The sequence below is a fragment of the Brassica napus genome, chromosome A8, assembly GCF_020379485.1.
Source record: "Brassica napus cultivar Da-Ae chromosome A8, Da-Ae, whole genome shotgun sequence".
In the NCBI taxonomy this organism is placed as follows: Eukaryota; Viridiplantae; Streptophyta; class Magnoliopsida; order Brassicales; family Brassicaceae; genus Brassica; species Brassica napus.
Genome location: NC_063441.1, coordinates 12,235,872 through 12,247,630, shown reverse-complemented (window position 1 = coordinate 12,247,630; position 11,759 = coordinate 12,235,872). Strand labels below are relative to the sequence as shown.

Genomic DNA, 11,759 nt, shown 5'->3' with positions numbered 1-11,759 from the left:
CTGAGGGAAGTGCGGGCCATTAAAGTGATCTTCACACCTAAACTCCACGAACTCAATGCCTAACTGTATTTCATTCTTCCTCCTATTTTAATGCTCTTATCTTTTATATATTCAATCCAACTTTCTCACCAAACCCACTTTAACCAAGATAACAAACATGTTTACAAAACCGATCATTTTAGCTTCCCTTCTCTCCTCATCGTCTTCGTCTCTGCAACTCACTCAGCTCGTCACAGAGCGGAAACGATGGTTCAGGATTCGGGGGTGTACCTGGATTTGACGGATACCCGGATTCGGAAACGGGTTCCCGGGCCGGAGTGGGCGGTGGATACGCGGAGGGTACGGTGGTCCGAGCGGTGGGTTTGGAAAGGGAGGTGTGGTGAGGCCAACGGTGACTTGTAGAGTGAAAGGTCCTTGTAACGGCAAGAAGCTGAGGTGTCCGGCTAAGTGTTTCAGCTCTTTTAGCCGCTCAGGGAAAGGATACGGCGGTGGAGGAGGTGGTGGTGGATGCACTATGGATTGTAAGAAGAAATGTATTGCTTATTGTTAAAATAAAAAGATCACATCTTTTATAATATGTAGTCATTACAATGATTATATATTGCCTATGTTGTAGTTGATGATCATAAGGAACCTTTTGTCTGGATTCGGTTGTAGTAGCTTTTATATGCATGATATATGGTTTGTGATGATGAATAAATGAGGAAACTGGCGGTTTTCTCAATCTGTGTTTGTTATATGAGAGAGGTCACGAGTTTTCTTACGATTTGACCTTATTATAATGATTTTGGTCGCATTGAGATTTCCAACGAATTACATAAGGGCATCATTATTGGTATCCCTTAGGTTGAGACCCTTAAGCGTAGGATCCCTTAACTTTTAACTAAAAACGAAGTCCCTTATTTAAGAGCCGTTCTTTAGCTTTTTTAGTTAAAAGCTAAGGAACCCTACGCTTAAGGACCCAACTTAAAGGACACCAATAATGATGCCCTAAGAACAAAGACCATTACCATCGCTCAATGTTATAGTTTTAAAGTTACCATCGCTCAATGTTATAGTTTTAAGGTTGTTTGTTATGGCTTCATCATGATCTTCGTAGACAGGGATTGTAACATCATGAACACCATCAGTACATGTTACGCTTCCAAATTAAGTAACCAGTGTTGCCTTTATGGTTCAGTTTAGCTCCCCAATGTCAAAAAGAAAGAAACAAACAATGTATTATGATCTATGGACGATCCCTACTTTTAGTTTCTTTCAGTTTTATTACTTTTTGTTATGCAAGTTTTTTCAGGCTTTGGCTTTGAATTTGTCTAAAGTAGTATTTTTTTCTGAACTTCAGGAAACACATTACAAGTCTAGAATCCACAGCATTTAGGTTCTTAAAACTCAAGGTTTTCTACCTCAGCTCTTCTCTCAACGTTACGTAAAGCAAACACATTCTCAGGAAAATAAATATCTCTCAGGTCTAGAATCCAGAGTTCATGGTGGTTCTTCCATGAATAAGAAGCAGCTTCCTCAAAACTTGAAATCCTTCTTTTTCTTGCCTTCCTTATCACGCTTCCTTTTCTTCGAATTCTGTAACCATTCCACCAAGTTATATTATATACACAGACTAAAAGAAAAGGTTAATCAATAGTATATCTCGAAAGTCATTTAATTACCTCAGCAACCATGTCACTGAAGTCCTCTGGCTTATTGCGTAGTTTCTCCTCTTCTCTTGCTTCCTCATACCTTCCAAAATCACACGATGCAAAGTTTAGAACACTATTATTCATCTTATAAAGTCATATGTCGAGATTACAATAAAAACAAGTACTTACTTGGCAGGCAACACATTCTCCAGGGCGTCCAACTCTTCTGGCTGTAAGCTGACGTCCACACGATCTGTCTTTTGTCCTTTCAGCAAATCAACCTGATCATAATAGACACAAATTGCATAAATTAGCTACTTGTCATAAAGCTAACACAACAAAGCATCAGAGATACAACATAACTAAATGTTGCTGGCAATTCTCTAAACACACACAAGACTCGGAGATTACTAAACTTAAACGACCTTTTGACCAAAATCAAAAATTATTTCAAAATCAAGCCTTATTTCTAACCAACAGTGAATTGCTTGCTATCAAATAAGTATTTGGCATCGATTGCTTACCCTTTTGGCTCCCGGCTTGTCTTGAGTACCAGTTTTAATAACGTATGTGTGTGTGGGTGCCAGCAAAGTTCCAGGAGCAACACTCTCTCCCTTTTCTTCAAGTACCTTCACAAATAAATAAATAACAAGCATTAAGGAACCAACCAAAAAAGCGTTAACTGTGAAATATCCTTGACATCAAAATAAGAGAATATCCACCGAAAGGTGGTTGATAAAAGTGAACCTATCAATCAAAAGTAGATTTCCCACCTGATATAGAGCCCTATCGGGTTCCTTTCTCTGCTCCTTACGAAGTTCAATTGCATCCGGAGTCTCAATGCCAGTGGGAGTGCTGAAAAAGGGGGAAAATCATTCAGTTTCATACTTCTGTTATATGATAAGCAAACAAAATACAAATACACCACATCGTTTAAGGCAATACAATACCTTGACATCGTATCAACCGATTCCATGCCGTCCTCTAGTTCCTCTTCATCCATCTCCTCTTCTTGTTCCTCTTCTTCCTCCTCCTCCTCTTCTTCTTCTTCCTCCTCCAAATCACCCCAGTGCTTGCTCTTATCAATAGGCTCATCCTAATATCACGATAAAAACAACCCATCAATAAGTACCACAAAATTTGAAGATTTTGAATTAGTTCAATAGGAAGCTTAGGTGTTCCACTTATGCTGGCTTCCTTCCACGTATAAATATAGAGTTTTAAAACAGAACAGAGGGATGTTAAAAAAGCCACCTCATAGTTAGGCTGATCTTGCTGCTGGACGCCAAAGACATCTCCATACAATGGACGCCCAAACTAAATAACACAAACCATGGGCAACAAAAAGTGTTAGTGAATGGCATGGAAAAGTAAATTAAAAGAAGGACCCAGATAAATAAGAAACAAAGTTACCTCATCAACTGGAGGTTTTCCCCAGCCACCCGCATGATAACCAAAGCTAGCTCCTTGTGGAATAGGAGCATTAAGACCAGGAATTTTAAGATGTGGGTACGAAGGGGGAGGTCCATATCTCTGTCGGAGAAGGAGGTTTCAGAGAAAAATCAATTACATTTCAATCAGAATAATCACAAAGACAAGTCACAGAAAACTTACCTGCATATTAATTAGCCACGGGGGAGGTGCGCCTTCTCCCATACCAAGAGCTTCTTTTAAGCCATGCGACAATGTCCCTGGTTTCGTTTCCCTCAGTTTTACCTATTTCCCAAATGAGTGCAATTAGATTCATGTACACAACGCAATAAACACAAGTAGCAAGTAGTGTAATAAATCATAATAGAGGTAAAATATGTCACGAGGAAATACCTCAAATTCTTTCCCTTCAAAATATAAATCCCCAAGAGCTGACAGCTTAGGCTTTGTTTGGTATTTGAAAAATGCATCATGGAGAACCTGAGATACGAAGGTATATCTTCCCTTATCAGTTAAAGAACATACATCAACATATGCAGACTAAACACGAGTAGTTATTGAGGCAAACCTGGTAGTCAATGTCCATCTTCCCCATCTTTGGTTGCATTCGCTCCCGTTGCTTCTGCTTCAACTTTTTACCGTCTTCTTTCTCAATGTAAGCCTGCACAAGAACCAATAAAAATTAGCTATAGCTAGTAGAAGCATTTAGCGACTTCCACCTAAACAAATCCAACAAAAATGATAGAGAATAACTTAGATTTTGAAATTTTATACGGCAACAAATAAGAACGACTAGATTGTATAACTGAGACTGAGAAGAAAGAGAATTCGTCAAAAGCACAGAAGAAATGGCCATTCGCATCCAGAAATCTAGCGAGTGGATAAAAAGTGAAGCCACTGCCTAGACAAAAGCTTAAGTTTCATATTCATTTTTATATATGCAAAGTAGAAGGGAAATAGGGAGATGCTTAAAATCGTTATAATGCAGATCAATAAAAGAGTAAAATCATGCGGTGATAAGATACCTGTCTAATTTTTTGAATTCCGGTTGCAGCAATGAAATCAGGAAGATGAAATGGCGCCTTCTCTATACCACGCTTTCCCTGCAAAATTGAAGCCACACTTAGACGCCACCAACTAAAGAAGAGAGAGCAAGCAATATAATAATAGCATTCAACGCAAAGAAACGTGACTGAATCCTAATAGTACTACAAAGCCAGATGCATCTAACAGGAAGATCACTAAAATGCACACGAAAACAGAAAGTTAAGTTTCAGACAGGGAAAATCCCACCCAATTGATAAACAAAACGCTTTCCCAGAGAATTATCAAACGTCTCCAAAACATAAACACCTAATATTTCATGCATAGAAAAAAAAAATCAAGAGTCCTCTTCAGTTACACCTACAAGTCCAGGCTCCATGGTTATCACTTATCACAGACGTTCTCCTGCAAGAGGCACATATATATGTATAAGGAAACTTAATTTGCATGACGAGTGCTATCCCTGTTGATATACATACAATTCCCCTATGTGCCACACCCACAAATCACAGAAACATATAACTAGCTACAGAACTATTACTTGAAATATCACAAACCTGCAAATATTTTCTCTTCTGGGACCAATGTCTTGGAACAGGAACAGTATTCCGATACGACTTTAAAAACACCAACAACTTTGGGTCTGCTGAAGTAGCGTCCCAGACCTGAAAACATTAACACAGAAGTTAGAAATAAATAAGCATCCAAAACAGCTATAGAGGGATACACAAAGAACATGATTTTCCCTAAGAAAAATATGGGATGCCATGCAACTGAGACCATAACATGTAAACATTAAATTCTAAGCTAAGGATAATCATAACATTAAATGTACAAGGGGTACATCATTACAACAAGATTATAGAATGTAGATCGGTTACGGTATAGAAGTATACAAACACACACAAAAAACTGACTCACGCATCCTATCAACAGTAAATATATATTTCAATGATGAAACAGCAGAGTATGAATGTAAAGTCATGAATAAAGAAAATTTGAGATGTTACTAAGAATGAGAGACGAAGACACAAGAGGCTAAAGGATAGCAAAACCAGCACTAGGCGGGTACCAACAACAGAGAGAAGAAAAGATAGGAAAAAGCTTCAAAATATAAATGCATCATTACCTCAACAACATCAGGCCTAGCGGACACCTGCTTCAGCTCAGCAATCTTCATCCTCCGTTCAAGCTGAGAAAACAAAAAAATCAGGATTTTAGGAATCTTACAAAACATGCGCCTATCAAGATAAGATCAAGTAAAGATTATACCTTTTTCTGCTTGTTAGAGATACCCTTTTCTTTTGTTCATTGCCCTGATCTTCCTCGTCCTCTGAATCTGAATTAACCTTCTTTTTCACATCTTTATTCTCCTCAGATTCATCCTTCTTAGCGTCGTCCTAGTAAAACAAACACGGTTCGTTAAAAATCTAAGCACTGGCGAGCTAAAGAGACAAAAGAAAAGAGTCCTACCTCAGAGGCAACAAGTTCCTTGAAACTGAACTTCTCAAAGATTTGCTTAAACTCATCGCTAAAACCATCCTCGAGTTCAGGCTGCTCTGGAACATACTCAATCTCAACCTGCTCAGATACAAACAAAGATCAGCTAAAAAAATCACAAACCCTAGAAAATCTCCAATCCCATGAATCGAGTGGGAGAAAGTTAACACGAAGCCTACCTGTGGCTGCGGATCTGCGTTCTCCTTGGAATCAGAAGCACCAGAAACGTCCGCTTCTTCTGCATCGGCACGAGATGCTTTGTTGTTCTTCTTCTGCTTCCGCCTGCGGCGGCGACGGTCGCTCTCACGCGATTTCTTCGAGGAAGGGATAACGTTACCGTTGAAAGCGTCTCCGTTCGGAACGACGCTGTTAACGTGTGGGACGGTGGTTGATACGACGGTCATGTTCGGCGATGGCGGCGATGCAAAGTGAGAGAGCACTGGAGAAGAGAAGATATTTATTTAGCTGCGATTCTATTTTCGGATCGGTTTGGTACAATTCGGTTAATTAGTAAGTCGGTTCCGGTTCGTTGGACTTAGTTTGATTATTGTTTGGATCGGATTAGCTTTTCTTGCAATTTGAAGAAGTCAAGGCAACGAATGGGCCCATCGGCCCATCACATCTTACTTGTTTATCGAAATTCTGTTTGTTATTATTTTTTTTTAAACAGGGAGGGATGTTCCGCAGCCGGTAGTCGCTCTTATGAGCTTTCCGCAACTCGTAGTCACCGCTGATCCGGAGCTAGTCAGCGCTAGCGAATCGAACCCAGGGATGCACAGCCAATAGCTTGATGCTTAACTCTACCGGGTACATGTTTGTTATCCCTTGCAATTTAAACTTTTAATTTTACTTTTGTTCAGAAAAGATTCGATTTTGATTACTGAATAATACAAATGAACTAAGTTTTGTTTTCATTTTGTGGTCTTTATATATTAAGATAATACAAATGAGTTAAGTTTTGTTATTATTGAAAATCTAGTTTAAACGTTCGAATCTAATGTCGCCAGTGATGTTTATTGTATTTTTTTTTCTGTGTACATGTTCACTTTCATTTATCTGAAAATTTGATACAATATTACTGAATTTTGTAAAATAAATAATAATCTAGATATGCCCCTATAATCAAATTGTATGCGGCCAATATAAATAATCTACCAACCATATAGGTGGTGTATGAAATATTAAAACATTATTTTTCTCGTTTGTGATACGTTTAGAAAGAACATCCGCTGCCATATTCCGTTTTCTATTAACAGTTCCCATCGAATAATTAGTTAACAAGGACATCCAACGGCAAATATCATATAAGATATCATATTACCTAATTGAATATGCTCTAATACCACAGTGTTGATGATTCGATCAAGTGATCTGAACTATCACCTTCAAACCATATCTGTCTCTATCCATTAATCCAAACATGTTACAGAACATGAAGAAACGTAAGTGTGTATGCTTGTAAAGGAGACATTACGTTTACTAGTTTGATCATTCCTGATTTCAGAAACACTCCACATTCTTTTCGGACAATCCATCCAATCCCAACAGTATTTTCTTTATGTCTGTTACTACTATCAAAGTTCCATTTTAATCAATTTGCAGGCGGAGATTCCCACTGTGACCACCTAACAAGACGTGGAGCATTTAATTTCGCTGATACAAAATTACTATTCTATTCATCATTTTCGTCAAGTGCAAGTCGAGCATTTTCCATAGGATGTACATTTCATTTAGAAAATAAAACCTTGTTTCTGGATTTCCAAATATACCAAATCACCCATAAAGAAAGTTTGCAGATTTGAGTAGCAGTATCTTGCCTTTTAAGAAGAGTGAATAAGGTGGCAATGTTTTGTTCCAACTCAGCAGATTGAATGTCATGTAGCAGAAGACCAGAGCATTTCCAAGTTGCAAGAGCATGAGGACACAGAAAAAGAACATGATTAATGGGTTCTTCATTCATACAACACCTCTCACATATTTATTAATTAGGGTAAACCCGTCGTGGAGGGGGGGGGGCGAGTATATAAATTAATAACACAAATTATTATAAACTTTTATTTTACTTTTAACTAAAAATACCATTAAGGTTCATAATTTTTTACAATAATTTTATCTACGTATTTTAAAATTTATTTTAGAAATTATTGTTTTTCTCCTTTCTTCTAAGTAAATAATTGTTTGGTCGTCTCCCCATAATATTTTTCCATTGTATTTTTGCATTCGTGTTTCAAGATGATTATTATTTTAAGTTCATGTAATCCACTTTTGAAAACCTAGACATCTTTGGACTGGTAACCGTTCTCAAGATTTGATGGAATATGTGTTGGGATATCCATTTTGCTTACCACTCTTGTGATTTAACGTACAAAGGATTATTTTGGATCCTAGACCAACCAAAATTACATGAGAGCTCTGTGGATGTTCATTATCGTTCTTTATCCAAGAGACTGTTTAAGTTTTGATAAATAACCAATTCTATGGCAGAATTATTTTAAACTTAAAGAGGTATTTGTTTCCTAATGCAGGGACTTCTTGGTGAGTTTTTGTATCAAATTTAAAGATCCAAGGTTGGAGGTGTATCAAGTATAATGGTGGTATGTATACCAATGGACTTCTCGAGACATTATCATTATATATTCTTTATGGTGCTCTTAAAAGAAATTAACATTTTCTGGTGATCTTTTTGTAGTTGATTGATAAGTCTCTATCTACATCTCCAGTCCTATCTATACTTTGTAGATCATATCATCAATGTAGATGCTTCACAAATCACAATAATCAACCTTATATTGAACTCCACTAAATTTTCTGATTCATATAATTCCTTTGCATGGCAGAATATCTTGACAGTGAATAATAGCTCCACCAACTTTCAAGACGAAGACAAAAGACATGAGAACCTTCTACAGTCACATTTTTGATAACCTCTCTTTATCCCTCCAAAACACATAACCAGGTGATTACATGTCCTTACTGCCATAGCCTGAGTTTCAAAGACTTTTTCGATCTTCATATTTGAGTCGTTGATTTCTTTTCTCCGACCCAAGCAATCTACAACGCTCTTGGATGAAAATCATGTTGTTTTTTGTGTGTGGATTTGAGCTATCTTGCAAGCAAATTCGCTTCCACTGCCATTGATATCATAATCTAGAAAAATTGAATCTTTGTACTTAGAAAAAGGAAAAAAAAACAGACTTTTAAGAATGATAGTTCACGTTTGTAGCCATGTTCATGATTTTACTCTCTTTTAGTCTCTTCATATCTCCATATGATGAAACTTCTTTAAGCTCTGCATCAGACTCGTGTTTCCTCTTTTTCACTTCACTCTCTTCGTCTTCTTCTTGTTGTTGTTGTTCTTCTTCTTTGATTTTGAGTAGAGTATCTCAGATAATGTGGGTGGCATAGCTAATTGCCTAATTCCTCCCTGAATTCACAGAACGCAATGTATCATCAATCATGGAAGAATGAACAATCATGATCTTAGATTGTATTAATGGATGCTCAAAATACCTGAAGAGCATTGTCTAGTTTATTGGAAAGCAGAGACAAAATATGAGAAACCGAGTCAAACTCTTTAAGTAAAAGAGCCAATCATTGATGGAGTAGACTTTAAAGAAGTTTTAGTAATCATGATCAAACTTCCACTGTCCTGTTGAAACAAAGATGATTTAATAAACCAATTTTCTTAACAGAAAAAAAAACTATGGTTTCTCTTGATAAGCTTCTACTTATCAATATTAAAAGAGAAACCCCCATTTTCTCCATGTGGTTTGTGTTAAATAAGACATACACGATCGAAAACAATCTGTAGTACTATTCATAAAAAGATCCTGTAAAGAGGAAAGAGAAATACAAAAAATCAATTTTTTGATAAACACAAATCAAAATGAAGTGGAGAGTTTATTATTCAATCTGTGCCAGTATAAGTTTGATAATCTGAAGTTTATAAGCCATCATATGTTACAAAACTACGATGATTATGGCTTAAAGAACGGAATAACCTTAGCTTTGACGAGGAGCATGTATACACCCAACATCTCGTTACAGAGTTTCAGGTTTCTTGCTTCCCAAAATCTGAACAGACACACTTCCACGGTGGAAAAAGAACGATCGGCAAGTAATACATATGAGTTACCCCTTATACTAAAGAAGTTTCCATTGTTATAAGGAATTGAGAAGATGGTTTTGAGATGAGGAAGACTAATATTTTTATACTGACCCAAAGAAGAAAAGCTCGCATTCAAGGCTACATCGTGGTTGATGGATTTAAGAAGGGATTTAAAGCGATTTACTGGGAGCGGTTGGGTTGATGAAGAAGAAGTTCAGAGGATGGGATCGAACAAAGAGCAGAGATGAGGAATAGCCTTTTATGCGACGCGTAAAGAGAGAATTATGGTTAACTTCTATCGGGCTAGCCGGCTGGATATTTCATCCAAACATAAGGTCCAAACTTCATAACGAAGCCCACATCAATTGGATATTAAATTAAATGAAACGGTGAGTTTTTACAAATTGGGCAGGTGCCGCGCTGTGAGCATCCAAATTGATGACGTGACAGCTTCACATGAGAAAAAATCTTTTCTTTATATAATAAAATATTGATTAACGTCTATTTATACAAGTAACGGCTATTTATACAAATATGTAACGGCTATTTATACAAATATGTAACGGCTATTTAAAATCTTTATTGTTATATATAGAAACAAATAATGTATTATATAAAACCATGTAAATGTTTTCTATGCATGAACAGTTTTATGAAAACTATTAATGTTTTTTTGTCAACATAATTTTTTTATTCAGTAATATCCAAATACATGGTTCCCAGTCGAAAGCCTGGGCAAATAGGAAAAATACACCAATTTTGTGAAATCAGTAAAAAAAGCTATAAATGTGTTTTTTGTTGGTCAAATAAGCTATTAATGTGTTAACAACCCAAAAGAGCAATGGATAAGTGAAGAACACAAACATCTTTTAAATTAAATTATTCTTTTCATGAAATTTTAAGAACCATTTTTGTGATGACACGTGTTTAGAGATTTAGTTGACCAACATATTTCTCTAGAGATTTTAAGAAGCATTTTAGTGATGCCACGTGTCATAGCTAAAATGTTGTAATGCTTATCTTTTAATATATATAGGGGATATATATATATTAATCTGAATATCTATTAAATGTTATTTTTACACATATGATTTTTTGATCATTTGTATTTTATTATAACAAAAAATTTAATCTATAGATCATAAAATTTTCATTGTGAGTCTTTTAACATTTTTTGTAATTTATAGTCGTTTTAAAAAATTCAAAATATAACATATACGAAAAATCTAAAATTTTATTATATGGTTAATATGGTTGTTTAATTTATTTTAATAATATAACATTAAAAACAATGGAAGATATGTAAATTGTTATCAAATCTTCATTATTAAAAGCATTACTTGTGTATATTTTATTCACTTTTGGTAATTCTATAGCTTTTATTTAAGAAAAGAAGGAAAAATAATAATTGTAGATTGTTAATTAATTCCATGGTTAGTTTAGTGAGAAGTATATTATATGTTTAGTTGACCAACATAATTTTCTAGAGACTTTAAGAAACATTCTAGTGATGACATGTGTCATTGCTAAAATGTTGTAATATTTCTTTTTAATATATATGGGATTTTGTAAAATAAATAATAATTGTAGATTGTTGATTAATTTTATGGTTAGTTTAATGATAAGTATATAATATATGTTTAGTGGACCAACATATTTCTTTAGAGACTTTAAAAATCATTCTACTGATGATACATGTCATAGATAAAATGTTGTAATGCTTCTTTTTTTAATATATAGGAGATTTTGTAAAATAAATAATAATCTAGATATATCCCATAAATATGTAGTGCCTATTTATATAACAGAAAACTGAATGTAACGGCTATTTATACAATATGTAACGGCTATTTATACAATAGCCGTTCGTTGTTAAAAAACGGCTATTTAAATTTCTTTTTTTTGTTATATATAGAAACAAATACTGTATTATACAAAATAATGTACATGTTTTTTATGCACGAAACCTTGTAATATCCAAATACATGGTTCCGAGTAGAAAGCTTGGGCGAGTAGTAAAAATAGACCAATTTTGTGAAGCA

General features: G+C 35.4%; 1 long non-coding RNA gene and 2 pseudogenes across 1 annotated transcript; 1 reads left to right on the top strand and 2 right to left on the bottom strand.

Moving 5' to 3' along the window:
- The first annotated feature begins 123 nt into the window (after window positions 1–123).
- Window positions 124–558, top strand: LOC125577351 (annotated as a pseudogene).
- Window positions 559–1,308: 750 nt separating this feature from the next.
- Window positions 1,309–6,052, bottom strand: LOC125575295 (annotated as a pseudogene).
- A 2,664-nt stretch (window positions 6,053–8,716) lies between these two features.
- LOC125577350 lies at window positions 8,717–10,901 on the bottom strand. Its single transcript, XR_007315789.1, has 3 exons — window positions 9,611–10,901; window positions 9,120–9,258; window positions 8,717–9,033 (listed from the first exon to the last, which is right to left on the bottom strand). It is a non-coding gene; the product is annotated as an uncharacterized LOC125577350 (long non-coding RNA).
- Between the last annotated feature and the right edge of the window lie 858 nt (window positions 10,902–11,759).